Source organism: Bos mutus, chromosome 17 (genome assembly GCF_027580195.1).
Source record: "Bos mutus isolate GX-2022 chromosome 17, NWIPB_WYAK_1.1, whole genome shotgun sequence".
Lineage (NCBI taxonomy): Eukaryota > Metazoa > Chordata > Mammalia > Artiodactyla > Bovidae > Bos > Bos mutus.
In genome coordinates, this window is record NC_091633.1 from 12521818 (window position 1) to 12549445 (window position 27628).

Consider the following 27628-nt stretch of genomic DNA (forward strand, 5'->3'; position numbering starts at 1 on the left):
TCCTGGTCCTCTCTGGATTCTCTTCTGCCTTTCTATGTTTCTGTATTGCCTCTGTATCCACCCCCAACTCTTCCTCTTTTCCAGAAATCAAGACAGGCTGGAGTTAACCTCTCCCTGGGGTTCAAGCAGACACCTTCCCCTCATATTCCTGGCCTGGATGATAAGGTGTCCTCCAAGATAGAAGAATGCTGGGCCCATTTGTGTAGATTTGAAGTCTCGCTTTCTGCGTTTAGTATTCCCCAAACCACCCTTTGCCCAGGGCTGGCCTCTCACCTCTGTTCCAATGCTCCGATCTCCCATCCTTTCTCTCTCCCCCTCCTTTCCAAGGCAGGAGCCCAGGGTGAAGGGCACCATGGCAGGTTCTAAAGCCCCAGTTCCTAGCCTCTGTCTGGCCCCAGCAACACAGGTCTTTCCTGTAAGGCACATTTCCCTGTCCTCTGACAGCCCTCTAAATTATTGATCAGGGCGATTCAGTGCAAGAGCCTGAAGCATGTGTGTGTGTGTGTGTGTGTGTGTGTGAGTGAGAGAGAGAGAGAGAGAGAGGATTGTCAAAGTTGTCTAGCTTGGGGAAGCAGTATTTTTAGTACAGAGGTTCACTTTGGCGCCAGTTGGTTTATGCTGTTTCTAGAGCATCATTCGTTATATACTTAATCCATGCTTATCATACCTCCCTTTAATGTAAATATGTTTTTGGCAGAGGCAGAATGAAAAGATTTCACCCTCTGCATTATTCTTATTAGCACCCACCTTTCATCAAAGCAGATCGCTCTACAAAATGGCAAATTTGTAAACGGCCAATGATTTAGAGAAGTTGGAAGGGAAGCAAGGAGGGAAGGATGAAGGAAGTAGTGTGTGTGTGTCTGGGGAGCGTGCTTCTTATACATCTGTGAAAGGTTTTTCCCCTCTCTCTCTGTCAGGAAAAGGAACTAATTGTGGTTTCCTAATTTCAAACCAATCTACATCTTCAATACTCTCTTTGTGTGTTTTACCCCATTACTTAAAAAAAAAAAAAAAGAAAGAAAGAAAGAAACGCGAGATAATGCAATGGATATTTCATAGTCCAGTCGAAATGAGTTCACTGGGAAGAGGCTGGGAATTTTTCCTCTCATCTTATCTGATCCAGCATCTGCAAGGCGCAGAGCCAGAGCTGACTTCGGCCTCAGGCACGGGGCACTGTTGACCACCCAAAATCTTTCTTCTTTCAACATCCTCTTTCCAGATGTCTCAGTCGAGACAGGTAAGGGTGTCAATGGCACTTCAGCAATATGTCCTAAGAATGTAGCCTCAGGGAGTGGTGGGAATCTCGGGGACAGAATATTTCAAAGGGTGAAGGGAAATAGACCGATGTATTCTCCAGTCCCCAACTGCAGACTAGGGGTGTCCACTGACTGAACAGGAGCCCTTAATTCTGTGACTTTCTGCTTTTGCTACTGTCCATTATTTCTGGTGTTGTTGTTAGGTGCCCCGGGGTGGGGGGCAGTGGGGTCTTGCCCTTCGAGGGCAGACAAGGCGGAGGGAACAAGAGACTGCGTAAGTGAGAGGGCATGGCAAATCAGATAACTGCTACTACTGTGTGGGAAGTTGACAGGGCAAAGAAAGATCAGCTCCTCTAAAGCTGCTGAACTAAGTGTCCCCTAGTAGCCTCAGACACGTTTCCTCAATTTGAGCACAATATCCATTACTATTTCCCATACTGGGTTTCAATTAAAAAGGGTGAGAGCTGAGAGGGAAGGCAGGAGAGGAAGGGACCAGTGAGCACCCAAGTGTGTGTGTCTGTGTGTGTTTTTCCTCTTTTCTTTCCATTTCTTTCTTGGAGCCTCTCCACTGCTCCTCGACAGCCAGCCAATCTGCCTGTGTTCCTAAAGGTAATGCCTTCCTGTCTCCCAAATCGAGTAGGTGAAGAGACAGGAAAGGAGGTAACACCGACAGAATCTTTTATCTCCAGGGAAGCCCGCAAAAGATATAGTTGTGTGTGTGGAGTGCCTTTGGGAAGGACTTTGCCTTGCCTGTGTAGGCATGGGGTTTCAGATATCGGAGGGATATAGGCACTGAAGGTTCCAGCCTTTTCTGTCATATTGGAAACTGATCAAATCCCTCCTTCCTTGTACAGTCTTATGGGCAACCTACCCTTTTGCGGTTCTAAGACACAGGGTGTTTAGCAGCTGGTTTCACCTGCTTCTCTGGTATGCCTGGCAGGTAGGGGGCTTGCTACCCCAGCTTCCAAAGCCAGGATTTGGGTTGTGGATGCAGGGTCCCAACTCTAGGCCTTAGCCCGGCTCTCACTCTCCCACCGAACACACCTCTCAGAATTTGGAATCAAGCACCAGCTCCTTTTCTGCGTCTGTGTTCTCTGATCACTGACCCTCTACCAGGGCCACTCAGATAACTGGCCACTAGCTGCACCTCTGTGTCTTAATTACCTGACAGTCTGGGGAACCTTTTCCTCCATGTCAGTAATGACTAGAGACCTCAACAATGGGACCTCATTTTAAGTCAGAGATGTCTTGCTCCTGACCTAGTCATCCTGGCCCCCAAATAAGACATAAATCCTGCCCGAGTTTTTAGCATATCCAGGGAATGAACCAGTAGGAGCCAGAGCGACAGTTCTCTGGCTCTCAACCAGAGCTGAAGGCTTGGGTGACAGTTTTGGCCTTAGAGATGCGAAGAGCCTTTAAAACTCTCCAGCTTGGCCTTGGAATACAGAAGGGTTCCAGAAGTTTCTCTCTCTCTCTCTTTTTAACTTGCAAATTATCTTACTGTCCTTTATTAGGACATATAAGAACTAATGCAAATGTGATGAGAAATAGCTGTCAAGTTTGTAAAAGCAATTTTTTAACTCACTGTTATTCTCTTTTTGGATTTTCTTTCTTTTCTTTTTGTTTTTGAACTTTTAATTTTGTATTGGGGTAGAGCCGATGAGGTGTGAAGAACTGGGAAGCCTGGTGTGCTACAGTCCATGGGGTCGCAAAGAATCGGACACGACTGAGCAACTAAACAACAAGAGCTGATGAATACTCCTGTGACAGTCTCCGGTGAACAACAACGGGACTCAGCTATACAGAGGCATTCTCTTTCTTTTTAAATTTGTATTTCTGTTTTAGGGGAAGAAGAGAGAGCAAGGGAGCAGGGACACACACAGACATAGAAAGAGGGAATGTTTGGAATTATGAGAGAGCTTTCCTTAAGAGTTGCTTTTGCTGGCGCCCAGGCCTCGGTACGTTTCATCTCCAAGCCAAATACTAAAAATCCTTCTGGCGGGCGCTTGGGAGGGCAGACAGGAGAGGCCTTCCCGATCTAGGGACCAACCTGTCCCCTACGTTTCCTCCTGACGCCCTGTCCTCCTTGCGCTTGGGAAAGGAAAACTTCGGGCCCCAGGACGGAGGGAGAGAGAGTGACAACCTAGGGTTCCCCCTGTAAGGTGCTTTTGGGCGATGGTTTCCCCTCCCCTTCCCCCCAAGCGGGGGGTTTTCACCTACCGCCGCCCCTTCCCCTTCCCCTTACCCCGGTTCCAAATACGGAAGCTGGACGTGCTTCGCTGCGGCTCCAGGCCTCGCCTAGCGCGGTACCTGAAGACGCTCGCGGCCTTGGATTACGGGTGGAGGGGGCCCGGGGCTGCGATCTGGGGCCCCCCAACACCCGCAGCGGCAGGCGGGGAAGCACAGGGGTCCCGGACGAGGCTGGTCCGCCCCGGGCCTCGGTGGCGACAAGGTCCTGCCAGGCACTGGCTCCCCGCGCGGGTTACCTGACTTTCCTCTGCGGCGGCCGGGGCGGGGCGAGTCGGCTTCCCGGGTGGGAGGGCGGCCTGCCTACCCCGCGGAACTCACAAATTCTCCCCAAAACTAAGATCGCGGGGATTCAGTTAGGAACCCCTCACCGCGCACCGCCCCCCCCCCCCCCCACGTCCGATGTGTCTTTTTGCAGCCTGGATTCCTAACTCCCGCCCCACTCCGGTAGAAAAGGATTAATGGGGGGTGGGGGGGCGGGAATAGTAATGACCTTGGGAGGGGGCACTAACAAGGAAAGAGTCGCGTAGCACTCTCTGTCTCTCAAAGGGGTGGAAAAACCATTGCAAGGGAGAGAGCCTCCTGGGAGAAAAACCGGGCTCGGAGAGAACCAGGCTGAGCCTGGTGAGATTTTCTGCGCGCAAAGGGAGGGTGGAGTGGAGGGAGCCATCTCCTCTCCCACCGCTGGGGTGTGTTTTTACATGTTTTCTCAGCAGCAAGTTCTATAAACAGGTCAGCCCTATGCTGCCAGGGATCTCTGGCTGCCAGTGTAGACGCCTCTCTTTCCCCCTCTCCCCCTCTGCAAGTCAAACGCGCAGGAGATGCGGGTGGGAGTCCGGGCCGGGGGAGGGGCACCACCTTCCACTTCTGACTTGGAGGGTATATCTGCTTTTGAAATAGCTTCTCTTGTCTTCAGAGGGTAAAATATGAGTTCCCAGCATGTCTGAGTCTGGTCTTCTGGTACCTCAAGCAAAATTTGGGGAGGGAAGGGAAGGGAGGCTGTTCTAATTACCTTTGAGCTGAGCGGGGGGTGGGGCGGGGGATTCTGTCTTTTCAGTCCGGTCCTGCTGGGGTGCCCCTGCGTATTATTAAACCCAGACGCTCCGTCCAGAACTTGGGGCCATGCGGAAAAGATTTACAATTAAGCCAATTGGGGCAGAATACAACCATCCAAAGTTTGCAGGTGTAAATAATGCCTTGCTTTTTTTGGCATTCCAAGCGACTTCATTTCAAAACCCACCCCCCTTCCACCCTACCCACCCATGGCTGGACTCTAGTTCTTTTAGGGGAGAGGGGGAGAGAGAGTAGCAGAGTTAGGATTTTTCTATTAGACAAGTTAAAATATGATGTTGCACTCACTTTTATGTCCGTGTATTAATGTCGTGGATAACCAGGACAGGCTCCTCTATTTCATTTCTCTGTCTAGAATTGAGAACTGTTGGAGTCAATGAAAGGCCTTTTGAGAGTGGGTTATGAATTCTTTCTTTTTTTTAAAGGAATGGAACAGATTTTTATATAACAGATATTAGAGTTGGATTATTTTACAGATTTTTTTTTAGTTGTAGAAATTTGAGTGAGAGAGGATAAGAAAAAAAAAAAAAGGAAATTGCCTTTAGTTGGCATATCAGAATACTGCCTGCCCCAAGCTGCATCTGGGGAAGAGGTGGTCTTTCAGACAGCAGAGCCAGATGCCTCCTAGAGCTTCAGTTTAGATCTTCCTAATATTTGGAGAAGGAAATGGCAACCCACTCCAGTACTCTTGCCTGGGAAATCCCATGAACAGAGGAGCCTGGTGGGGTAGAGTCCATGGTGTCCAAAAGAGTTGGACATGACTTAGGGACTAAACAACAACAGCGATTGGAGAGCTGGTTAAATGATGTATGGGCCCAACTTCAAGGCTACACTCCATTGCATTATTTAAACATAATAGAACGTGTGTGTGTGCTTCTAGGACGTTCTGTGTGGGTACAAGTGTGTATAGTGGGTAGCCCCACATAGGAAATGTGTAGCCCCAGATAGTAGCCCCAGATAGGAAAGGAAATCTCAGATTTAAAGATGCTTTGCAATCACACCTCACAGGCAGACTCCCATTTGATCAATATAGACAGAGTTAAATTTGTTTTGCTGCTACGCAGTTACTCCTTTTCTCTTGGAGCAATAGTCTGTTACAAATTACCGGGAAATTGGAGAATGTGTCCCCCACCCCAACTGTTGTTCAGTGTTTTCAGTCTTGCACTAACCCGCTCAATAATATATGTAATGTGTGTGTACACAGGCACTTTTCCAAAAAATTAGCGATAACATTCCAGCTGTATAAAGAGTGATGCTTTTTCTCCCTCTGCAAGTGGGACTCAGTCTGTGGCTGAGTTGCCACTCTGGAGACCTATTCCCTGGGGACTGACACCCCCGAGGATCTAGAAGTAGGAGGCTTTCCAGCCCAGGTTGCATGCAAAGGCAGGGAATCAAGGCGCCTGACTCCAGCCAGTATAAGGTCATAGGTGTAGAATTAGGAAGGCAGGACTTAACATGTCCGCAACAAAAAGAGAGAAAGCGTCAACTCAGCCTGGGGTGAAACCCCTGAGCCGGCACAGGAAAAGTTTCTAAGCAGTGGTGGAACAAACACTATTTTTCGCCTCCTCTTTCCTTTTTTTTTTTTTTTTTTCCCTCCTTGAAAGAACTTCCCTGTCCAGTGCATATGTTGGGCATAAATAAAGAGGGGGTGGTGGGGGTGGTGGTGATTATTGAACGCTGGGTGAACCTGAATCAGCCTTAAGCAATCGGGGTGTGTGTGAGGAGGGTAGAAGATAGACATGTCCTAATTTGGAGTGAGAGGGGGTGGATGGAGGAAGGGACCGACTCCAGCTTAGAAACCTCGATCCTTTCGGCTGGAGGGACTCGCCAGGAACCTCTGCCCAGGGTGCCCTTGCCGTCTCGCCGCTGGATGGCGCTGAGGGGAGACAGGCTGGCAGGCGCTCGTCCTCCTGTGCCCCCGCAAGGCCTGAGCAAATTTCCGCCAATGCGTGGGGTTGGGACCGTGGTTTTGAGCCAGAGCAGTGACAGTCCTGATGCACCAGGAGGCGGGAGCTGTTTTTGGAGTCGGGGGTGGGAGAGGGTCACCCAGAGTCCCACCAGGTCTGGAAGCTGGACAAAGAGAGTATGGGCAAGAATGGGGGTGTGTGAAAAGATGGTTCTCAGGGCAAAGTAGTGCCTCATTTCTTGGGTGTCACCTGTTTACCTAGAAAGGTGTGTGTGTAGACGGGGGAATGGTCTGGACAGGAGGTCAGCTAGATAGGTATGGAGATTTGCAAAGGGTACAGGCTTTGCAGAACCTCATTGTCCAGTGTCACTTTTTGCAAAGGCCAATCTAATGGTCCCCCTCCCCCTGCCACAACCCCCTCTCCCCCTACCCAGGTATGCTCTGTCTAATTGGAGTGGCAGGCCCTCCCGGCTGGAATTGTATCTGGGATTGAGAATCTCAGGGCTGGGGTGCACTCCGATCTCAGGCTCCCTGGGGGCTGGCACGTTGTCAGACTGACCTGAGTCCTCATTTGGGAGTGTCTGTCTAAAGGCACTTACGACCTCAGGCTGGCTGTTCCGCAGCCAAAGGAGGAACTGCGGGCTACAATTTGGAGAAGAATAAATTCATGTCGAACTTACTAAGCACTTACTATGCACCAGGTACTGCGTTAGATGCTGCGATCTTGTCAAAAGTTACTTACAGAGCTAGAAAAAAAAAACACCTTAACCAAAGAAGTTAATCACTCTGGGTGTGTGTTTGTGTGTGAGTCACTCAGTCGTGTCTGACTCTTTTCGACCCCCTTTTGTTCATGGAGTTCTCCAGGCAAGAATACTGGAATGGGTTGCCATTCCCTTCTCCAGGGGATCTTCCCGACCCAGGGATTGAACGTGGGTCTCCTGCATTGCATGCAGCTTCTTCACCCTCTGAGCCACCAGGGAAGCCCAATCACTCTGGGTAAGAGTGTCTAATATCAGTTCTCCACCTTGAAAGCTCCTAGAGAGATAAGACTCCTCACATCTCTAGCTCTGTTTGGGGGGTGCTCAATAAATCATCTTTCAATACAGGGATGAAAATGAAGGAAGGAAAGGAAAGAAGTCAAACTAAAGGTGATTTTCTGTGCATATGAAAAATAAGTGACCACTTCAAAGAGCACTTTAAAAAAAAGCATCGAATTTGTAAGCTGTTCCCCCAAACAGATCCTGACATGAGAGTGAAAAGATGGTAGTGGGAAGAGAAATTGGGTGTAATGGATAGAAACATCCACTTGGTCATTCCACAAAATACTGACCGAGACTTCTCTGCGGTGAAAACATAGGTCTTCACCAGCTTGATGCTTATGGTCCTGAGTTTTGGTCACTATGGTTTAAAAAAAAAATAGAGATCATTCCCATTTTAAAGATCAGGAAAGTTGAGGCCGAGGAGAGAGAGTGTCGGGAGAGAACTCAAGGTCTTAAAGCAGGAAGGCTGAACTAAAGTTGGCCTCAGCTCTTCTGTGCTCTAGGGAGGCAGAAGGCTGGATGATTTTTGCTCCTGGGGAGTGTGGGGGCCCTGGGAACCCCAGCGGTGCTGACAAGTCACCTCGGGCTGGCTTGGGGGGACGACAGAAGTTTATACCCTGATGAGGTTGCAAAGACCACCCCAGCTCTGCTTGTCCCACCTTCAACCTTGGGACTATGATGAGGGATCTAACCTCCGAACCTCCCATCCATTGTTTCCCGTTCAGCGTGTTCACCTAGCCTAGGACGGAGCAGCTCTGCTGCTTTTTACAGACCAGAATTTGTGGGACAGAAAGCTAGGGAGTCTCGTCCAAGGTCGCCTGGCTAAAGAATGACAGTAAAGAAGACTTTACGACGACCCCTCCCTGCCAGGGTTTTAGGAGTCTGTCCAAACCCCTCTCCTCATTAGTACCCCAATGCCCTGTGCGGCCGGGGCACCTGCGGTGGGTTCATCAAGTGTTGGTTGATTGAATAAACTTAGTTCTTATTTGGTTCCTTTGTTTTAAAAATTGCACAAACCAAAAAAATGGATCAGTGATCGAATAAAAGGGAGTGGATTGAGAAGCTCATTCCCCTGACTGGCTGCCTGGCGGTGGACAGCCTTGGGTCACCGGTGAGCCCTGGCAGCGGTAAGGTCACTTTCCACCAGCTTTACAAAGACGGTTGTGATTTCCTTCGGTCTATATTTTCGTCCTAGACTTCGTTGGGGTGATCGATGGAGGAGACAAGCTGACCCACCGTGAGGTCAATACAATCGATGCAGTCCTCCATGGACGACCTCTCAGAAACCGCTCCAGTGGCTGCGTGCTGGGTTCCACCCAAAAGCTTTCGGGATTTCAGATTTCTTACTCCCGTGCTGAAGTTACCGCACTGGAAGGAGGATGGGGGTAGGTGGGCAGGAAGAAGCCTCCAGCCTCACCTGAGGGAGTCTCTGGGAACTGCGGGTCGGGAGAATCTCTGCTCCCAGGCAGCCAGCCACGCTCTCAGCAAAGTCTGGTAAATTTCGTTCTGGAGCTTCCCGGCCTTGGAATCAGACACCCTCCAACTTTTCCCAGCGGGTCGGCTGTCCTTAGCCCTCGGTTCCTCATCTGCGAAATGGGTTTGTTACGAAATACTGTTTATTGAAGAGAATGTCTGTGAAATCCCCTTGGAGGATGATTATGTTCTAAGACCTTTCCCATACTTTGGCTCACCGAATACAACACTCTGAGGAGGCGGGCGTCTTTCATGGATCTCTGTTTCCCAGATGAGAAACTGAGGCATGCAGAGAGATAGAGACTTGACCGAGCTTGGACAGCTGGTGAGCCCCTCCTGGAGCTGAGATTCACCCTAGGGAGGGTCTAACTCCTCATCTGGCTTTCAACAAGGTCACAGGTGCCGCCTTCGCGTGCGCACACACATACACACACACAGTAGGTACACAAGGGCGATCTTTTTCTTTGCCCTTTAGGGAGCACACATTCCATGGAACCCTTTCCCAAGCACATCTCTAAATTGCTTTGATCCGTAGGTCTCTTCCTTCTGGAAACAAAATGCAGTGGTGGTGGTGGTGGGTGGGGGAATGTTCGAGTCTGACAAATCTTCTTAAACTCGGAAATCCAGAGCTTTCAAGACATTTTTTTTTTTTTTTTGTACGAAGGAAGGAGGGGTACGTGTGTGTATGTAGAATCAATATGGGCCAGACAGCCCTTCACAAAGGGACTCCAGGCGGGCGCCTCGGCCGCACGGCCCCCGCCCCACCGCCCGCAGCGAATTAATTGGGCCCTGAAAGAAGGGGCAACGTAGCTTCCAGTTAATTAGTCAAGAAATGAATCAAGCCCCAGCGGCCTGGCAAAGGCCCCTGGGGCGCGGGTTTTGTGCAAGTCAAATCGGTCGGTGGGGCGCTCCCCTTTGGGTCGGGTGGGGCGCAGCGGGGAACTAGGCTTGGGCGCCTCTGGCTGCCCCGCGCCCGGCGCCTTGTACCCCGCGCCCCAGAGCAGGCTCCCGCGCTCCCTCGGGCTCTCACTTTCATCATCTGTTTCCTTTTTCCTGACTCCCTCCGTCCGCCTCTCCTTTTCCTTTTCGTCTTTGCCGTAGCCCCTTCTCCCAGAACTTTGCTCGCGGTTTTCCATCCCGTCTCCCTGCTGCGTCTGGCTCCAAGCTCTCCGTTTTGGGGCATCTTCCTCTAAAGCCCCTGCCTCCGCCTAGCACATCTGGGGCTGGGTGGTCAGGAAATGGTGCCTGGGATGTGGAGAAACCCGAACTTAGGGGACACAGGGTGGAAATGAGCCCTGGCTTTGGAGCCCTGAGGCCTGCTGTGTGTTCCTAGGTACACATTCTTCATCCTTCAACCTAGGATCCAGGTCCCTGGCTCTGGTTAGGAGAACCCTCTGAGATAATGCAGGGTTTTGAAAGGGTTTTATAACCCATGACCCGTGTCCCCAAGCGATGAGGACTTAGAATTGAGGCACACCTGCCACACATAAGCAGCTGTTGAGCTCCAGCAGTGTGTTTTCCTTACTTTGTTCCTCCACTCCTCCTCCAGTCACTCTGGGTAACCCAGGCAGCCAAGATCCCGGGTGTTTTCCATCAAAGCAGCTCTGCTGGAGAGGAGGGAGGGGAGACACAAATCGTTAAACTCAGTTATTTCAAGGTCTTTTTGTGCCATGCACCAGCGGTCTCTCCTGAACTAAAGGGACGGAACTGGGGGCTCAGAGATGTGGACTGATCCTCCTGGAGTCACACAGCAAAGGGGAGGCAAGGCTGAGACTTTCACCCTCAAACACGCGTTCGGTGCCTTGACTCGGTGCTGCCCTTTGAGAACGCAAAGAGCTCAGGGATCCTCAAAGGTCCTGCTGGCCAGACCTCGGCTCCGAACATTTATGTACAGGAAGAGGTTCGCTAGAATCACCTTGCCTCCTCCAGCTTGGAGCTAAGGCCCGAATCTCTCTCCAATTCTGCATTTCTTTCCCGTCTGTCTTTGTCTTTCGAGCTCAGTCTCTACTTTAGTCTCCCACCCACCAGTCTTTCTCTCTCCCCCTCAACCTGCCTTCGAATGCACAGGGCTGAGGTCAGAATCTCTCCCACTTTCTTCCAAATATCTAGGTAGTTGCTCACATCTCGCGGCTTGGAGCGGGGTTGACACCCATCTGCCGCGAACCGCCAGGATCGGAGCCACAGATGCAGACTCGCAGACTCTATTAAATTCCATGCCCTTGCGTCTCTGCCGCCCGGCCCCCCATCCCCAGGCCCTCCCCAAGCCGCATCCACCCGGTCCTAGGAGAGACCCCAGCGGATGATTCGATGAACGCCTCAGTTCCACACAGGAGCCCCGAACCGCGTTTTTTAATTTCTTCCTTTGCTTGCTATTGACCGACTTTGGCTTCGCTCAAGGCCCCGAGGTGCCTGCGCCGCGCTTGGCTTTGCTTCCTGCCTCTCGCGGCAAGCTGGGGACTGCGGTTTCCGCTCGCCAAGTCCCTGCCAGGCGCGCGCGCAGGGGCTTGGCGAGCTTGGCGCGCGCGTTTGGCGCACACTGCTTTGGGCCTCAGTTTCCCCGCCCCTTTCGGATCATACAAGCGCGAGACGAAACGGCTGGGACTGGAGGCATGGCCAGCGGATTGGGTGGTGGCGGGCACCGCAGTTTCTGTGTGTGGAGCGGAGTTAAGCCTGGAATCACGGCCGCCGCGCCTTCCCTGTTCCTCCTCTCCGCGGACTATTACCCACCTCCACGACCCCAGTCTCCCTCAAGTATCACCAGCAGCCTGGTGGAGCTCGGTTGGCGGCGTAGGGATGCTGGCTACCTCAAGGCGAGGGCGAGCCAGCAGGTGCGGGCAGGGCTGGTTCCCTGCAGTTGCCGGCTCCACAGTCATGACTGGTGGCCTTGGGTACATAGGCGGCCTCGGTCAAGCCTCGTTCCATCAAAGTGTTGGCACACACCTCCTACTGAGCTTTAAAAGGGGGCCTATTAGAGCCTTGGAACTTTGGAAGAGTCCCCTAACTCTTCTGAGCCTCATTTGCCTCCTCTGAAAAATGGGGACGATAGGTCCTGCTGCGGAGGACGAAGGCAAGGAGTAAATGAGACCTCTTGTGTACATCACTCAGTCTAACCCCTGGCACATAGTAAGTGCTCATTAAGCATTAGCTGTTTGGGCACCCTAATCTCTCTGTCTCTATATATCATATAGCTATTTTGATAAAATAGATACACTTAGTATCTACTTAGTATATATGCATTTACTAAATGTATAGACTCAGTGCATACTTAGCATATAACGTGGGTGTGTGCTCAGTCACTTCAGTCCTGTCCGGCTCTTTGCCACTCCATGGAGTGTAGCCTGTCAGGCTCCTCTGTCCTTGGGATTTTTCCTGCAAGGGTACTGGAGTGCATTGCCATGCGCTCCTCCTCAGAATCTTCCCAACTCAGGGATCGAACCCCTGTCTCCTGCGTTGCAGGCAGATTCTTTACTACTGAGCCACCAGGGAAGCCCAGTATATCACATATACACTAAAAATATATGCTATGTATGTCTAGAGTATCTTTAAGAGATATTCTTCTTTTCTTAGACCACTACCTAGCATATATTAGGCCCTTTCTCTATTAGCATTGCTTTACCCAGTTCTTTAAAAAAATTTTTTTTTTTTTTGGCTACACGACATGGCATGCATAACCTTAGTTCCTCCATCAGGGGTCCAATCCGTGCTTCCTGCTTTGGGAGTGTGGAGTCTTAACCACTGGACTGCCAGCGAAGTCCCTCTTACCTAGTTCTGTTTACATCTCAGCCTGAAGCCCCATTCCTTGTCCTCGCCCAAGTTGATCCTGTAGTGATCAAGCCTCCCACTCTAGGCTTCATGCCACTGCAGGCTACTTTCTGGAATCCCAGGATCTCAGAACTGCAAGTGACTCCAGAAAGTGTGTTCCCTTCTTGTCCTTGCACGGGAGTTCAGGCCCCAGAGGGGCTTGGAGACCAGGTTCCAATGCCTTTTCAGCCTCAACCATCTCCATCTCCTGACAGGAGGAAAAAGTGTCTCTATCTATCTCTTGGGATCTATTGAGGGAAAAGCACTTGTGGAAAATAAAAGAATATGGTTGGGTGCCTGGAGCATCCTTGGGCAGAGACCCCAGGGCCGAGAGCTCTGTAAATGAGGAGATGCCTATGTGTGACCTGGGATGGAAGGGGTGCTGGGCCCCTGCGAGGGTTCCTTGATGCCTCCTGGCTCTCAGCACAGCTGTGTGTGGCTGACTCTACTCTCAGGCCCAGACTGCAGCTGCCCAATTGCTGATCATCAGCAGGAGACCACAGTCCCCTTCCTCGGTCCTCTAGGACATACTGAGACCGCTTCTTTTCAGCCTGAGAGTGAATGGCGTGGTCGGAAAGAGAGAGATGAGAAAGGAGAGATGGTAAGATGGAAAAGGAGGATGACTGGGAGTGTGGGGAGAAGTGAGTGAGAGCAAGAGAGAGAAGGGACGCTTGGGGAGCAGGGAGGAAGGAGAAAACAGAGGGAGACAGACACCCACCCGGAGATGGACAGAAACACTTCATACCTGGAGAGACTGGGAGAGGCAGAGAGAGAGAGAGAAACTCAAGAGACAAAGAGAGAAGCAACTAAGAGGCGCAGAGAGGGGACAAAAGAAGGAAGGAGCTTGGGAAGCAATGTCCCAAAGGAGACAGAAGCGAGCTGGTAGGGAAATGACAGCCCAGGGAGGCCTCCGGCAGCCCAGCCACACCCCCCGGCCCGCCCTCCCGACATGTTATTTAACTTGCCAGGAGATTATCTAGTACAGTATAAATGCCTGCATTAAATCATGATTGAACTCCTCCAACCGAACAATTCCCCAAGTAGCCTCCAGCCCTAGGGGAATATGGTTTTCAAAACCCCTCGAAGCATCAGATACCAGCAATTTAGGAGATAAATTATCATTCACTAGGGGTTTCCAGGGGCCCCCTTAAAGGCCTCTGGGGTGGGGGTGGGGGAGTGTGTGGCTAAGAGCCTCTGTCCGTGCAGGAAAAGACACCGCATTTCTCTCTCGGCCATCGGATTTGCCTGGAAGCCTCTCTCCTTCCCCAGTGCACAGCCACCCAAACCCACAAGGAAGGTTGGGCCCGTAGGGTCCAAAGTTGGCCAAGAAGACGAAACATTCTGCCGGAGTCCTCCAGATTCCCAGAGTGCATTGGGCGAGATGGAGAGGGGCTGTGCACGCAGTTTCTTAGCTGCTCCCTCTGGAGAGGGATGGATGGAGTGGTGATGGAGAATGTCCCCAGCGACACCTGGGAAAGCAGACTTTCATTCAACCAGGTGGGGGGAGGGGGGAGCGGTGAGAGACAAGGAGAAGGGTTAGATACTGGAGAAAAGCCTGGTTTAAGGCAAAGTCTCCCTACTTCTGTGTCTCATCACTCCAACTAGTTGATCAAATAAAGTAGGGCTCATCTTCCCTCTCACCCCATGGGTCTTCCTCACTGGTCTCCCAGTGTGCTGAGAAAGGTATTTTCAAAGGTAGCAAATAAAAAGATTTCCTTTTTATTCCTCTTCCTCCCAGTGCTTCCACCTCCTCTCCTTGCAAGGCTTGTTTGTTTTGCTTTAACAAACAGCTTATAGAGTTTGCTTTAAAGGAGCACTTAAAAAATTGTACCCCTAGGGCAGGCCAAGTGTTAACTGCTTGTGTGTGTGTGACTGTGTGTGTGTGTGCTTAGGCCTCCTGAGTGGGCTTGTAGTTATAAAGGCGACCTGTTTCAGGTGCAGAAAGCTGGGAGAGGGGAGTGGCAAGGAATGCCTGGACAGATTTACACCTGTCCTTACAGCTGCCCTCGACAACACTTACAGCCTCCAGAAATGACCCTTGGTGCCGACTTGTCTGGAAGCCATCAGGGTTAGTTTTGAAGCAGGAGTCTTCAAGTGGGTAAAGCTCTGCCCAGCCCCTCCCAGCCCATCTTCCCTGTTGCTGTCTTCAAGTGCTGCCCCTTCCGCTCCTGCCCACCAGCCCCCTCACCCCTCCCCTGCTTTCTCAGTTTCCTCTGTCAGACACATATCATCATTTGACTTTCTGATCCCTTGGTGCTACCGTCTAATGAGGGCGGGGCAGGGTGCAGAGCTTGCAGCCAGCTCATCGTGGCCAGCCCCCTGCTTCCCCACAAGGAGCTGGGTCTGGCCCCAGGAATCTGCGCAGGGGGGTGGGGTGGGGATTCCTGACTCTACCTTCCAGCCAGTTTCTGCCCCCTGCCACCAGCCCCACCCCAGCCCACCGGCCAGACAGTTTGAGCGACTGACTGATAATATCCAGACGCCTCTGGAATCCCGCTTGCAGTCCTCCCAGCGCTGCTCGGCCTGGTCTGCAGAAGTGGGGGCAGTGGGCAGCAGGCATTCAGCCGTGACACTTGTTGCCACCTCTCAGAGGCCGCTGAAAGGCCCACTCAGCCGGGCCCTTCAGGACGGTGGACCCTGGAGCCAGGGCACTCAGAAGACATGTTTGACACCCATGCTGGGAACTTTGAGTCCAGTCCCCAACTTTCTCTGGCTGGCCCTGGCCCTTAAGAGGTCTAGGAGGCCGAGAGGGGGGCAGATCACAGGCCATCGGGGTGGGGGGCGGGCAGCGCTGGGCGGAGGGGTGGGGAAGTCCAGCACTTTGCCTGAGAAGTAGCAGGCACTGGGCAAGTACCCAGCCTTGAGTCCCTCACTGGCAAAACTGGGAGGGGTGGAGGAGGGAGATGTGAGAGCATCTTCATGTTTATATATCCTGGTCTCACTTTCACAATGATTTCCTTAACATATATTTCAGGCATCTTCTCACTTTTTGGGGGGGGGGCCATGCTGTGTGGCTGGTGAAATCTCAGTTCCCCAACCAAGGATTGATCCCAGACCCTCTGCTGTGAAAGCTTAGAGTCTGAAACCACCCAACCACCAGGGAAATCTCCATCTGCTGACTTTTTTGAAACACCTATCTTGTCGAAATTGAAACCTTTATCTGGGTACCGTAAATCAAACTCAAGTCTCACTTCCCAGAAGTAGAATGAAAGTGGTGAGTTGTGGAAAGAAAACAATATGACAAGGCTCCGAGCAGGGCTAATTGTTAGAAGGGTGATCGAGACAGGTAGGTGGGTGCTCATTTGGGGCTGGACTTAGTCTGAAGGTCCAAAAAAGAACTGAAGTGGGGCAGTGGGGAGGGACTTCCCTGCTGATCCAATGGCTAAGAATTTTCACTTCGACTGCAAGGGGCACGGGTTCGATCCTTGGTAGGGGAATTAGGATCTTGCGTGCCACAAGGCACAGCTGAAAAAATAAAACAAAGGAATTGAAAGGGGACTGGCTCTTTTTCTGGGAGATTTAGTCCCATTTAATGCCACTTTCAGCACCCTCCCTTGTACCCTTTTGACATTTTGGAGATGAACACTCTGTGCGCTCTCCTAGCACTTTTTAATGGCACCGAAAGCCAAAGCAGTCTTCTGCTCTGATTTGGGGTTTCTGATTCTGCCGTTCCATGAGCCTCAGGATCATGGTTCAAGCCCTGCCTTCGTTTTCTCCATCACCACTAACGGCTTCACCACCTTTCTGGGCCATGGACTCCTTGGGCTGTCTTGTGAAGCCTGTGGATACTGCCTCAGAATTCTTTTTTCTTTTTACAAGAGATGGGATAACAATTTTGAAGAAAAGAAATATTAAAAATATAAAAGTATCAGGACTTCCCTGGCGGTCCAGTGGCTAAGACTCCACACTTCCAGTGCAGGGGGTTTGGGTTTGATCCCTGGTCAGGGAATTAGATCCCACAAGCCGAAAGCAAGAGTTTGCATGCCGCAACTGAAGTCCCACATGCTGCAATTAAAGAAACTGCATAAGATCCCATGTGCTCCAACTAAGACACAGTACATCCAAAAAGAAAAGCATAGTAATATATGTGTACCCAATTCATTAAATCAGACAATCTAGCCATGGTCCTGATACTGTATATTTGAAATCAGGATGAGCAAAAGAATATTTGGGGGTCTCAGTCATGCCTGTAATATGGTTATGAAAATACCTGTGATTGCTATTGGACCATATCACAGCCAGTGCGAGTCCTCCTGGGGGTGGTCACCTGGATTCACAATGGAAGAAAATACTAATTTCAGTAAGTCTTCCAAGTTCACAGATCCTGGAATTCTCTCTAGGGATACCCCTGGAAGAGTTCATTGGAGAACCCCTGAAGTACAGAGGGAATAAACTGGGCTCTTGGTCTCTGTGAGGGACAGAAGGAGGTTCTCATGGGAAACAGGCCAGCTTTGAGAGCTGATGCAATCGCCAGATACCACAAGCTCGGGCAGAAAGGAAAGGCATTATCAACAACATTTCAAGGAATATTTCTCAATAGGCCCAGAGGCGAGAGAGAGGTCTGGCTTGGGACGGTTTGTCTCAGAGAGGGGAATTTTCTCCCCAAAGAGGCCACCGTCAGTGTCCCCATCGTAACACACCCACGCTCCGCCTCTGGGGTGATGTTCTGGGCAACTCTGTAACCTTCAAAACGTCTGCTTTCCTACCTACTTAACGGATCGCTGCCTTTCCCCCTCCACCAACGCTGTAATACCCGCACAGCTACCTTGCCCCAAAGGATTTGTGGACAGGTCTGACCTTAACATCGGGTAACCCCTTCATAAATGTTAAGACACAGGACTGGTGCATTTTCTGCCTTTAGACAAAGCACTTAGTCAAACCTCTGTGATCAGGGAAGGGAAGTTGCAAATGGCCCCAGGACGGTACTTGTTACCGTCCTTGGCGAAATACAGTTTAAAGAACTCAGAGTTCCTGGGACAAGTACTCGGAGGCCTGTTAGGGGATAACCACAAACCGGAATGCTGGAAACCGTCAAAACACCCTCACGTAAATTGAGTGTAGCTTAACACTGAACAATGTAACCTCAGCAGATCCTGGGGTCCCAGCAAAAGGAGAACAAAAGCATTTATGGACCAGCTACTCTGCGCAAGACCTGTGTTCTGTTCTTGGCTTGTGTTACCTGAAGGTCTCATTACCAGGTCTAATATTCATTCATTCAACTCATTCCTTCAGTTAGCAAATATTTACCAAGGGTCCACCATGTATGTGTCTCAGGCTAAGGATATAGCAGCAGCCAAGCACATAAAATTGTCCCTGAGGACCTTCTAACAGGACAGCAAATAATGAGAAACAAAAACAGGGAAAATAAATGTCTGGTAGTGAGAAATCAAATGAAAAACAAACAAAAAATCAGAAAAAGGAGTTGTGAGTGGGGGATGGGGGCTTCATTTTTATTTTAGTTATTTATTAAAAAAAAAAAAATTATCCATGACATGCAGCATGTGGAAAATGAGATCTTAATTCTCCAACCAGGGATCAAACCCATGGCCCTGCATTGGAAGTGCAGAGTCTTAACCACTGTCAGGGAAAGTCCTTATTATATTTTACTTCTTTTTTTAAATTTTATTTTATTCTTAATTGGAGGATAGTTACAATATTGTGATGGTTTCTGCCATACATCAACGTGAATTAACCACATTTTACTTTTTATTTACTTTTCTTTTTTTGGCTGCAATACGAGGCATGCAGGATCTTAGTTCCTTGAACAGGGATCAAATCTGTGCCTCCCTGCAGTGGAAGTTCAGAGTCCTAATCACTGGACCACCAGGAAAAGTCCTGGGGGCTTCATTTTAAAGGAAGTATGAGAGAGAAGACAGGTGTGGGAGACCCAGCTTTAACTGAACACCTGGTGTATCCTGGATTCTGAGCCGGGCACCCTCTATCCGTCATCTCCATCATTCTAGGTCTTTCTTATTTTCATCCCTGTTTTATTGTTGGGGAAGGTGAGGCTCAGAGAGGTTAAGTGACTCACGAAGGCCTGCCTATTGCAGAGTTAGAATTTGAACCCAGGACTCAATTGCTCTTTCTTCTATCTCAGGCTGCCTCAGACACATTCCCGGGAAGACAGAAGAAAGGAAGAAACAGGAAGGTCATGGAGGAGTGGCAGAAGACCAATGAGTAAACTTGACCCTGTGAGTCCTCAGCTCTGTTTTCTAAGACTGGGGAAACTGAGGCCCAGACAAGACAAGTAATTGTCCAAGGTCACAGAGGAAAAAAAAAAATCCCAATAGCTACATGACTTGGCTCATCAGCACCTGTTCTTCTCTTGGGATCATATGGCAAGTCACTTTGGCGGTCTGGGCCTCAGTTTACTTATCTGTAAAATGGAGCCAAATAGATCAATCACCTGCAGTTGATCAACAAGAAAGACAAGATCCCTCAGGAGAGATAATTTATCCTAATACTTGGCACAGAATTGATAAGCAATAAGTATTAGATTTTTTCACTCTTTCTCAACCAACCTGATCCTTGGCACCATTTGGTCCAGAGTAGAGAGTCAAATATCTACTTGTTTTTGTGGTCTGAGTTAGTGATCTCTAAACTTATATATATATATTTAAAATTTTTATTGGAGGATAATTGCTTTACAGTATTGCGCTGGTTTCTGTCATACAGCAACGTGAATCAGTCACAGGGATACACATATCCCCCACCTCTGGAACCTCCCTCGCATCTCCCACCCCATCTCACCTCGCTAGCTTGTCACAGAGCACCGGGTTTGAGCTTCCTGTGTCATATAGCAAATTTCCACTGGCTATCTATTTTATATACGGTAACGTATATGTTTCCACGCTACTCTCTCAGTTTGTCCCGCCTTCTCCTTCCCTCGCTGTGTCCAGAAGTCTGTTCCCTATTGTCTGTGTCTCCTTTGCTGCCCTGCAAATAGGTTCATCAGTATCTTTCTAGATCCCATACACAGGCATCCAAATATTTTTAATGAAAATTTTCCAACATAAAAGAATAGAGAGACTGCAGCAGGAATTCCCAAATACCCACCACCAGTTCAATAATGATCAACTCATGGCCCGTCTTGTTTCATTGATATACCCTCCCTGGATTGTTTTAATGCAAATGCAGACAGTATATCATTTCATTTCTAAATACTTCAGTATGCAGCTCCAAAACACAAGAATAAAAAAATTTTAAAAACGGCCACAAGACTGTTATCACACACGGACCCCATAAGCAATCACTGGGTTATTTTGTGAAATAACCTGTTAGTACTCAGTGTTGCCCGACCATCTCCATTCTCCTTATTTTATCGCAGTTGGATGGTTGCCGTTGGGTTCCAGTTGGGTCTACACTGATTTTGATTTTATACCTCTTACATCCACTTCCCGTTTTTTCCCCTGAAAAAAATTGTAAATGGAAATAATGGACTCATTCTGGCTCCTACCGTTTGTCCACCCATAGACTCATTCTTACATTTCTCTGTCCCCTGTATTTCCTATAGACTAGTGGGTTGCACAGAGTCGGACACGACTGAAGCTACTTAGCAGCAGTGGGTAGAAAGAGATGTTTGGTGAGCTTCAGAGTTGAATCTTTTGGCAAATCTGCTTCATGGATGACAGTATGTACTTCTGCTTTTACTATTTATTTATTTTTGGCCAGGGTGCGTGGCTTGCAGGATCTCCCTGACCAGGGACTGAACTGTGCCCTCCTCCGTGGACGTGCAGAGCCCTAACCGCTGGACAGCCAGGGCACTCCTGGTGGTGTGTACTTCTACCAAAAGACTCACAAAATTGCTTGTATTTCTTCTTGGTTTGTGAGCAGCTGCTGAAGACCATTTTCGGCGTGGATCCATCATTTCTTTAAGGGTTTGCACAACAGTGATATTTCGTGTCTTTCATTTCATCTTCATTATGTGAAATACTCCCAAATTTCTCAAGAGGACACCACATCACTAAACGCTAAGGTTTGAGCAGACATCATCCACTATCTACATTTTCACGCTTTTCAGTGATAAACCTCTTCGACTGAATTTGACATATGTTATATCACTGAACTGCACTCAACTGGAAATTAAAAGAGATAACCTTTGAAAACAAATGTGCCTAGAATTTCTTCCTGCAGTCAGTGGTCAGTCCATTCCTAATCCGGGGGCTGTGGGCAACTTTGTCGGGAATTTCTTTTCTTTCCCTTTTAAAAATTTTTATTGGAATACGGTTGATTTACAATGCTGTGTTCGTTTCAGGTGTAAGGAATTTATTTCTGCATTCAGTCAGGAAATTCAATTTGCCTCTTGCAAACAAAATGAAAAAGGAGCCTGTGAAGCTCTCTGAAAATGTTGATCGATCCGTGGGACCCTCCCCCCGCCCCCCATCTCCCCCTACTTTTCACCAGCGCTGGGAGAAGGGAAGGTCGGTTTGGGAGAATCCTGAGCAGAGAAGGTTTACCAACTGGAAGCTGCTTTAGGGAAAAGTGCATTGTTTCTGCTTTCATTTTTCATGTCAAAGTCCTCACGCCATCAGAGCACACAGGAGACTTTAAACAAACCACATTGCCCCCAGGTCTGCTTCTTGAAGGAGGGGATTTACTCTTTACCCCTCCCCCTGACGAGTGTTAACAGCAGAATTAAGGCTGGGGAATCTGGCAGGGGCTCGCTTGCAGCAGGGAAGGTGTGTCTGGGCTTTTTTGCAAGGCATTAATCACTTGTTTATAGAGGGGGAAGAAAAAAAAAAAACAAACAGAAGGAAGACAGTGGGGGCTGTTCCCTATTCTGGGTTCCCTTCCAGGCAAACCCTCTCACGGCCACAAGTGAAAGTCGATCAGTCGTGTCCGACCCTTTGAGATCCCATGGACGATACATACAGTCCATGGAGTTCTCCAGGCCAGAATACTGCAGTGGGTAGCCTTTCCCTTCTCCAGGGAACCTTCCCAACTCAGGGATTGAACCCAGGTCTCCCGCATTGCAGGCAGATTCTTTACCAGCTGAGCCACCAGGGGAGTCCACGAATACAGGAGTGGGTAGCCTACCCTTTCTCCAGGGGATCTTCCTGATCCAGGAATCAAACCGGGGTCTCCTGTACTGCAGGCGAATTCTCTAGCAGCTGAGCCTCCAGGGAAGCCCTTGCACCCGCCCTCCGTTCTCCGGCGACTGGCTCAGCTGGTCTTGGTCCTGGGGTCCAGGTTGATCCCCTGGGGAGGTGAGCATGGAGGTGTATCAGTGGTGAGGGCCGGGCTACCCAACGCGTGCAGAGCTGCAGGCCTGAACTACCTTTAAGTATTTAGTCTCAGCCCCACCTCCCCACACACGTATACCCCTTTTCAAATGTACGTCAAATCACCATATTTCCCAAGTTGACTCTCCATACCCATGTTCTGAAAACAAAAACAAGAACACTGTTATTTTCACATAAATATTTACCTAAAGACACTGGTTTTCTGTGCGGAATTGAACTTGGAAACCAGAACTGGAGGTGAATCTACTTTCAACTGTAAACTGGAACTATGTCATCTATGGATGTATTCGTTATAAAAGGGCACATGTTTTTTTGTTTGTTTGTTTTTCCTGATAAAAAATTTAAAATATGTTTATGGGATAAATATGAAATCTAGAGAAAAACTTAGTAACAAACTCTAATAATAATCACTTTCCTTTGTCACCCCCCATACATATTCTTAGAATAAATAAAAGTATTGTTTTCTTTTGAGTGGGTTTGTGTGTATATGTGCGGGCCTTCATGCGTGCTCAGTTGCGTCTGGCTCTTTGCAACCCCATGGACTATAGCCCACCAGGCTCCTCTGTCCATGGGATTCTCCAGGCAAGAATACTGGAGTGGGTTGCCATTTCCTTCTCCAGGGGATCTTCCCAAACCAGGGATCAAACCCACGTATCCTGCATCTCCTGCATTGGCGGGCGGATTCTTTATCATTGAGCCACCTGAGAAGCCTTGTGTGTATATGTACAGGGTGTCAAATCTAGGAGGTACAAAACGGGAGAGTGAAAAGTAATATTCTTTCCCGTAACTCTCTCCGTAACTCTATTTCCTCTCCTCATAAGTCACCATGGTAACAACATGTATCTGAGTGATTAATACACATGTGTATCTATATATACTAGTGTATACATAATTTTCACTGACGTATCACTTTCGTCTACTTTTTAAAAAATATTATTCATGCCAGAATATGTTTTTTTCAGGGTCCCTTTTTAAATACATTAATATAGTGGAATGTTTTCTTTTAATAATTTGTATTTCATTCAACACAGAAGGAATCATCCTTATCAAAAAAGAGAGAGTGAATTAGACGGAAATGGGTAATCCGCAAGGAAATGGTAGCACGTGCAGCTAGAGGTAAATCACAAATATCCACTACGTAAACAGTAAACCTGTTGGGCCAGGTGTTACCCAGACACAAGCCATTTTTCGTTTACTTTTATCAATAATAAATGTGGTCCCCCATCAGCTGGACCTCAAGACTTTTGCCTACCCTGCAAGCAGATCTTGCTAAATGGACAGAAACGGCCAAGCTGAGCAAGTGTACTGAAAACATTTACATATTGAAACCCTCAGCAATTTGGCTACGTGTTTAAGAGTGCTGGCCCCTGAAGGTTCCAGTTGAATCTTCATGCTCTTCTCTGACCAGGAGCGGCTTTACTGTGCCTGTGATGCTGGACAGGTCTTAAAACAAGTCACAACAGTCCCTCCGTGGTCAACAGTCTACTGTTCTGCTGTCTCAAATCCATTTGCGATGGCTGTAAAACGCCGCCCGCTGATGCTAGCTGTAAATCTTGCCCTCTCATTCAAAAAGGCTGACAAGAGACAAACAGCTTGAGTTTTCACCCCAGCCTGGCAAAGTCGAAATCCTGCTGTGCCTGCTTGTTTCCCTGGGTTCGACAGTGCATGGTCTTTTCTCACCCCCTCCGTATCCCTGCCCCATGGTGGCCTAGTGAGGACTTAAGCCATTGAGTCTGAAGTGTGGTCCCATAGGAATGGAAGAAAGTCAGATTGTATCCCTGCTACTTGGGCTGACGGCTGTTCAAATCACATGGCCCCTCTCTTTCTGTGTCTTTGTGAAAAATGGCGAAATTTTGCTGGCAAACAGGTTTTTCTGGCTGATTACCCTTAAGATGGATGTTTCCCTTGACTGAGGGAAGCCAGGGACTTTCAGGAATGTTTGTAGGTGTTTGGACGAACCCTGGGACCTGGATACAGACAGACCTGTTTCTGAACCCACCTTTTAGAACAGTCACTGCCCCACCTGGTCAAACAGTCCTAGCAAAACAGCATTGGCTGGACTTACTGATGGGAATATATCACCAGGTCAGACAGGAAGTGGCTGAAAAACAAGCCATGGGTTTTGAGTGCAAACCAGCTTCAGATTCATCCATTCCCAATATTGTGAACAAGTCAGCCAGACAACATCCCCAACCCTCAGCATCTTATCAAAGGGGACTGAAGCTTCCTGCCCTGTTTTCTGGGGCCCATGGATAAAATCCTCAACAAACTTAAGATACAGAATGTTTGGAAACTGGTGTTGTTCTGATGGCAATTACAATAAGAGACACACCTCTTGGGAATGAGATGAGTTGACACTTGTAAGACAGGTGGAAACCTTCCTGCCCTCCATGCTGTAAAAGTGTGACTCTCGGGGAGTTTGTGAGATGGAGCCATAGAATTGTTGTACCAGTTGTGGAACTTCCCTGGTGGTCTAGTGGCTAAAACTCCATGCTCCCAATGAAGGGGGCCCAGGTTCAATCCCTGGTCAGGGAACTAGATCTCACATGTCACAACCAAGAGTTTGCATGCTAAAAGATCCCATGTGCTGCACCTAAGACCTGATGCAGCCAAATAAACAAATAAGAATTGTTGTACTAGTCAATGTACAGATAAGCAGTTCTTCAGATGTGTGGAATGATAAATCCTAGGTTACCACCTGCTCCAAGGAAAAACTGGGTATGTAAATGTGGTGGCATAAACACACCCACACATTCCTACACACACAGGATCAAAAGCTATAGGGCATATGGAATTTTTATCATTTCATCCCTTTGTCCAATCTGCTTCCTTGTAGCAGCCAGAGGATGACTTTAGAATCCAAAGTGTCTCATTATTCACCATCAAGCTGTATGTATTTCCGATAACTTTCCATTATTCTTATGAGAAAGACCAAATATTTTCCATAGACCCTCAAGGTCTTCTCTGGCTCAATTCATCTCAAGTTCTCAGTGATTTTTTTCCTGCTGTTGCCTTGTGGTAGACTGAACTATTGACCCAGAAACCTCCACACTCCTATATCCATGCTCTTTGCTTGCATTTTGGTGGTTTCCCTTAAGAATAAAGTTTCTTCCTAGACCTTGAGCTTTTGGTATGCTCATGTGACCTGCCCTGTCCAATCAGAATTGGGCAGAATTGACAGTGGGCAATGTCTCCACTTGTCCTCTTGTGTGTCAGTGACTGAAGAACTTTCAGCTTCTGCTCCTTCAGGCTGACTCCACTCAGACTGAACGAACACGGATGGATCTGCCTGGACCCCAACCTGGGTTTGGGAGTTAAGCCCTGTCGGACGGGCAGCTTGAAGCTGAGAAGCCTAGCTGAGCCTAGTTAAGATCAGCCAACCTGAAAATCATGAAATACCAAGGCTTGTTGGTGATGCCAGTGAGATTTTTGTGGTTGCTTGTTTCACAGCAGTAGCTGACTGATACAAGATGCACAGCAGTCCTCCTTGCAAGACTTCTTGGCTACAGGCCCCTGGTGTTCCCCTCCTTATCACTTGAGTAACTCATGCTCATCCTTCAGATCTTAACTCAAAGCTAGCTTCTCTTGAGAAGCCTTTTCTGACCCTGCAGGTTAGGTACAAACCCTCTATTATATATCCTTCATGGCACTTATCAGAGTTGTACCTTTATGGGAACATTCAACTGTTATCTGACTTCTTCCCTAAAGTTCTATGAGCATAGAGAAAACCTTTTTTTTTTTTTTAATTCACACTGTATCCCCTGTTCCTAGCACAGAGCCTTCCCAGGCATGTAGTAGATACTCAATACATTTTGTTGAATGAATCAATGGATAAAGGAGTTGAATACAATTTCTCCAGGTTAAAAATATTATAAGTTTAAGACAAACAGCTTATACAGTCTAAAAGACCAGCACAGAAGGAAAGAATAAAGACATGAAACAAAGAAAAAATTATACACAGCACATTAGCAAAGGTGACTGAAAATACGATTGGATTGGTTACATTCATTCATTCATTCATTCAGGTACTGGGCTTCCCTGACAGCTCAGTTGATAAAGAATCTGCCTGCAACGCAGGAGATCTGGGTTTGATCCCTGGGTTGGGAAGATCTCCTGAAGAAAGGCTACCCACTCCAGTATTCTGGCCTGGAGAATTCCATGGACTGTATAGTCCATGGGGTCACAAAGAGTCGGACACGACTGGGTGACTTTCACTTTCACTTTCATTCAGGTACATGCTAGACCCTGAGTGTCTGCTACACTGTCAGGGAATACTTCTAGAGTGAGTGATCCTTAGGCTGAGTCCCAAAGATTCTAGTGTCAGAATATGAAAAGCTGTGGAGATCTGAAGGAGAAAATGATGAACTCTGGGGCCATAGTGGAATGCTTTGCTTGAAGGAGACTTTTGAACTGGACCATGTAGGTGAGTCAAAGTCCCCACATCAGATTGGAGGGGAAAGGAGATGTTCAAGACAGAGGGAACAGCAGACAGAAAGGTGGATTGGGGCATGAAAAATTTTAGAGGATAGCAAATTGTTTAATCATCCACTTTCACCATCAAGGAAGTTGGTCCTGTCATCTACCTGTTTTATAGATCAGAAAACTAAGGCACAGAGAGGTTGAGTAACTTACCCAAGGTCACAAGAGGAGGAAGTGACAGTTTAGTGCAACAATCCCACAACAGCCTGTGGATCGCTGGGCTTAGCAGTTAGGGCGGTGTCCTCCTGAGCCAAAGCAAACCACAGAAGGTTTTACACAATGGAGCATGGTGGCCGGCAGAGGCACCAGTGGGAACTCGGTTAGGGACAGAAGCTCAGGGAATGCACTGGTTAAACTGAAACAAACAAAAAAAGGGGGCTCAGGACAGGAAGTGATGACTCAACCTAGTCTGAGGTCAATTTCACCAGTGTCAGAGCTCTGCTGGAAAGTTCTAAGAAGTGGGACAGGAGAGTTTGGCAGGTTGTAGGAGAAAATGAGAGGAACAGTGAGATGCTTGGGAAAAGATAAGGGGGATCTTAGTAAATATCTGGATGCTGGGGTAGAGAGAGGGGTATGGAGTGTTGGGGAGCCCAGTGATTTTTTTATGCCCAGACCTCAGAGCAGGAGTTATTGGGAAAATCCATAACCTGGGGTTATGGAGTATGGGTGGGGAGAAGTCAGATGGAAAAGATAGAAGTATCAAAAGGAAGGGCTAATGGAACCATACGGGAGACATTCAAAAGTAATAAATCTGGCAGCCTGGATGGTATTTACCCAGAAATTCTGCAGAGGATGGTTAACTCTTAGAACTCTGCTCACCTGGGGTTGGAGCTGGAAGAGAACCACGAGGGCTTCCAATAAGAGGTCTGGATTAACCCAGAGGAGAATCGGATCTGAGAAGAGGTGTGTTTTTAGGCTGAGTGCCACCCAGGGAGTTCTTGGAGCTAGAAGGGAGCTCCAACTTGTGGGATACTGGGCTGGCAAAGGGGTTCCATCACCTCACCCTCTGGGGAACACTCTGCTGAAGAGTTAATCAGCCCGTGGGAAGGGAGAACCACAGGATATAATTTATTTACCTACTCCCCGCCGAAATCCTTCCCAGAAGACCGTGGA

The 27628-nt window shown here is 48.6% G+C and overlaps 1 long non-coding RNA gene across 1 annotated transcript in view; it reads left to right on the forward strand.

Moving 5' to 3' along the window:
- LOC138991478 (uncharacterized) overlaps positions 1–22459 on the forward strand; it is a 27572-nt gene extending 5113 nt beyond the window's left edge. The window contains exons 2-3 of the long non-coding RNA XR_011467434.1: positions 18892–18985; positions 20466–22459. This is a non-coding gene — a long non-coding RNA (uncharacterized lncRNA). The remainder of the gene's footprint in view (positions 1–18891; positions 18986–20465) is intronic.
- The last annotated feature ends 5169 nt before the right edge of the window (positions 22460–27628 follow it).